The following is a 4612-nucleotide window of genomic DNA, read 5'->3' on the forward strand; positions in this document are numbered from 1 at the left end:
GTTGAATGGCCTGTCTCTGATACTTTAGGGTGTCCATACATTAAGATTAAGAGATATCTATCTATCTATCTATCTATCTATCTATCTATCTATCTATCTATCTATCTATCTATCTATCTCAACATTCTTAACCTGAGCATCTGTATTATTTAGCAAATGTTCGAGAGACCAGCTGTAGTATGTTCCCTGGTACTGCATAGTATCAGAAGCTCTGTAATGTTACCTTCTGATTCTAGTCAATAGGTTCTGTTTATGTACAAAGTGATGTAGATTTCCATGAGGTTAAAGTTTTAAAATGATCAAAAGTTATATAAAATCATAAAAACTAGGTAGCTATGGTGCTTTTTCCAAAGATGAAAAAGAGAGAAATTATCTGTGGGCACTGGAGGATAGCTACTGAGAATTAGGCAATGAATTATGGGAGGGAACCATGCTTAAATTTTAAGTGGATTATATTTTCTCACTGAAGTCTGGTGGTTGGTTTTGTAGCAGTTGGGTAAGTAAGCACTATAGCTTACTGTTATAAATATATCTGAACTTACAAATATTTCTTTAGATTTGCTTAATGCATGCTCTAGGGACTAGGAAAGATACTAATATTTGTATTTGGTTTAATTAGAGATGCTGCAACTTCCTTTATCTTGGACATAAGTAAGCTTGCGCCATACCTGGGGAACATTATACTCCAAAACTTTTTTGATTTTTCTGTAATTTCGCGAACATTGTGAATTTTTCCTTTAGGGAAGTGAGATTTAATAGTAAAGGCAGGATACACTGCGGAGACATAGCACGTTCCTCTCCAACCGGAGGGAAGATTTTTATAGGCTGTATCTCTACACACAAAATAGTGACTAGCTAGTGCAGTATATTTACCTGTATTACAGCGCAGGGACATCATCTATTGTGAATAATAGCCTGAAAATTGACCTGCAGGGGAGTAGTTAGATATCCACGAACTATTAGAAAACCAAGCACCGTTTAATTCTACCTCACACTTACTGACTCTTACTACAACACGAGATCTATTAAAGGTCCAGCAGAACTTTCCAGTGGTGGCATAACCTAATCGTACATAGTCAGACCGGTTGCAACTTACATTCTGCCAAGTTTCGTTTTTATGAAAATATGAATAGTAAGGGGCTAACATCTGAGTTGCATTCAAGGGTACTGGTATCATGGGTATTCCTCTGGTAGAATAGATAGGGACATGACTACATACCCAAAAACAAGAGACATTTAAATCCTATCTCGAATTGATTAACTAAAGAACATATTTTAATGAAATGATCTTCTTTGTTGGTGCGGAAGTGTGGTTTTGTTTACAGAGTTTCTCATAACTGATGAGTCAAGTTCATATAAGATGGCCCAAAAGGAAATACTGAGAACTACCCAAATCACCACTAAATAACTCCACTTCAGGAACCAGGAACTAGGTAGAGGCCTTTTTCTTGTCCCGAAGGGCATAGTGGTGTCGTTAGGGCACATCATCTTCTCTCTGTAGTGGCAAATTCTCTTTGCCAGTAGTCGCTTGGCTCACTACTGGTCTTGAGCTCTCCTGCTGGCCAGGTGCTAGGCTCACTACCAGTCTGTGGAGGCCGATTACAAGATTGATATGGAGGAGACTCTGGGTCTAACAGGGCTGATGTTTTCTTACTGTGTGAAGTGTGGATCCATGTCTGGAGTCTTTGACACTTTTTTGCAGTGTTGGTGGTCAGGAGTACCTGGAATGGGCCTTTCCAGCGAGGTTCCAGCGATGACTTTTGTTGATGTTACATGGACCCAATCTCCAGGCAGGATAGAATGGCACAGCTCATCTGGTTCTCTGGGGAGAGCTGCTTGTACGTGTGAATGAAAAACCTTAACGCACTTCATTGGTGCCTTACAATAGTCCAGAATAGTATCATCAAATGAATATATATCGCAAAAGTGGGAGGCAACAGGTGGCGAGGCAGGGAGCCTTATGGGTCTTCCCATTAGAATTTCATGTGGGCTAAGCCTAGTCTTTTGGTTGGCAGTAGATCTCATACTCATAAGGGCTATGGGAAGTGCATCTGGTCATTTTAGGTGAGTCTCAGCACAAATTTTGGCCAGTTTATTTTTCAGAATGCCATTTTGGCTTTCTACTTGGCCTGAGGCCTATGGATGGTATGTGCAATGAAAGTTCTGTTGGATCTGCAGGATTTTACATATTTCTTTCATTATCTGTCCAGTAAAATGAGTTCCTCTATCAGAGTTTAGGAATAAAGGAATACCAAACCTTGGAATAAAGTTTCTGAGCAACTTTTTGCTTACAGCGATGGTGTCAGCTTTTGCACATGGGTAGGCTTCTACCCATCTAGAAACCATACATACAATAACAAGAACATATTCATAAGAACAACATTTCTGCATTTGAATAAAATCTAATTGTAAATTTACAAATGGTCCCCAAGGTAGGGGATGGTGCTGCCTTCTTTGTTTTTATAGGCTTTCTCACATTATGAGCTTGGCAAATAGGACAGGTGTGGCAGTACTGTTGAGCCACAGATAGAAAAGTTGGAGCAGACCAATCAAGCTTAACAGCTTCTATCATCTCCCCTTTGCTCACATGTGCTATGCCATGGTGTATGCAAGGAAGATGAGGAAGAAGGACCATTGGGGCCACCAGGCAGCCGTCCGGGGAGCGCCACAAATGGTCAGGGTGTAACAAACACCCAGCCAGTCTCTGTGTATGTTTCTCTGCTTCTGGAGCCTGATCTTGGAGGAGGGCAACGTCATGAAGATTTGCCAATGGAGACTGGTCAGTTGGAATAGACAAAAACACAGGCGTAGCCTGAGGAGTGGAAATAGCCGCAGCTTTGGCAGTGGAATCTGCCAGAGCATTCCTACATGTAACATCATCATAAGGTTTCTGGTGAGCTTGGCATTTAATAGCAACAACCGAAGGTAATTGTAAAGCATTCAACAAGGCATTTACGTATGGACCATTACTAATCTTGGCACCTCTTGAAGTGAGGAAGCTTCTTTGTTTCCAAAGTTGACTGTAATCGTGTAGAATACCAAAAGCATAGTGAGAATCAGTAGAAATATTAACAGAGGCACCAGAGGCTAGGGTGCAAGCCCTGGTGAGGGCCACAAGCTCAGCAACATGAGCTGAATACACATTAGGTAAGTGATGGCTTTCTATAACATCATATTGGGAACATATTGCATATCCTGCAACAAGGAAACCTTTTGAGTTTCTTTGACACGATCCATCAACATAGAATACTAGATCTGGGTTTTGCAAGGGGTTGCCCTTTAATGCGGGGCATTGATCGGTGAGCAGTAAGAAAAATGCAATCATGGGGTTCACCATTTGAAGGGGTAGGTAACGGAAGCAGGGTTTAAAACGGCACCTAGTTAGGGTGACATTTCCAGCAGAGCGAAGCAAGATTTCATACTTAGTTAATCTAGCATTTGAAAAGTGGTGGGTTTTTGTTTTTAGTAAAAGGGCTGCTTGTGGGACAGCAACAGTAAGGGGAGAACCTAATACAAGGGTGGAGAAAAGTTCAACAGTGACGGCGGCTGCAGCTACAGCTCGGAGACATGGGGGAAGTCCAGCTGCAACTGGGTCAAGAGCAGAGCTATAATAAGCAATGGGATGGTGCTTGTCTCCATGTGTCTGAGTAAGTACTGCAAGTGCAAATCCGTCCTTTTCATGACAAAAAAGAATAAAAGGTTTAGTATAATCTGGTAGGCCTAAGGCAGGAGCTTGCGACGGCGCTTGTTTAATAGAGGCAAAAGCGGCTTTGATCTCTGAAGTCTAGGGTAAAGGCTCAGGGGTATTAACAAGAGTCAGATTTTGCAATGGCTTGACTATAGAGGCATAGCCAACTATCCACTGACGGCAGTAGCCAGCCATGTGTCACAGTTTGGGACACAGTACTTGGTCTAGGGATTTTAAGAATAACTTCTATTCTGGAAGAAGAAAGCAGTCGTTCTGTAGCAGAAATATGACCAAATAGTGGACACAAGGAAGACAAAGCTGTAGCTTTTCTTTAGATGCTTTATGGCCTTTTAGGGCAAGAGAGGTGAGGAGAATTAAAGAATCAGTTTTACAGGCTTCAAGGGAGGTAGATGCCAAGAACAAATCATCAACATACTGCACAAGCACAGATTTTTCTTTAAATATTATGTCATCTTAGATCTCTCTTCAGAATTTGAGAAAACAGAGAAGGGGATTCAGTATAGCCCTTGGGCAATCGTGTTTGGGTATACTGAAGCCCTTGGTAGGTAAATGCAAAGAGAAACTGGCTATCAGGGTGTATAGGAATAGAGAAAAATGTAGAACACAAGTCAACAACAGTAAAATAATAAGCATTAAGAGGAATACAGGTCAAGATAGCTGGATTTGGTAGAAACAGGAAAAGTAGGTAAAACTGCAGAATTTACCGCACGAAGGCCTTGTACAAAGCGATAGGTATTCTTTCCAGATTTTTTGACAGGAAGAATAGGCATATTACAAGGGCTCTTAGTTGGGACAATGATACCTTGCTTTAAAAAGCCAGTTATAACAGAGCGTATCCCTTCTTCAGCTTCTGGACGTAAATGGTATTGAGCAACTTTGGGTAAAGGCTTAGCTGGGTTTAAT

Source organism: Crocodylus porosus, unplaced genomic scaffold (assembly GCF_001723895.1).
Source record: "Crocodylus porosus isolate Cpor-Errol unplaced genomic scaffold, CroPor_comp1, whole genome shotgun sequence".
NCBI lineage: Eukaryota > Metazoa > Chordata > Crocodylia > Crocodylidae > Crocodylus > Crocodylus porosus.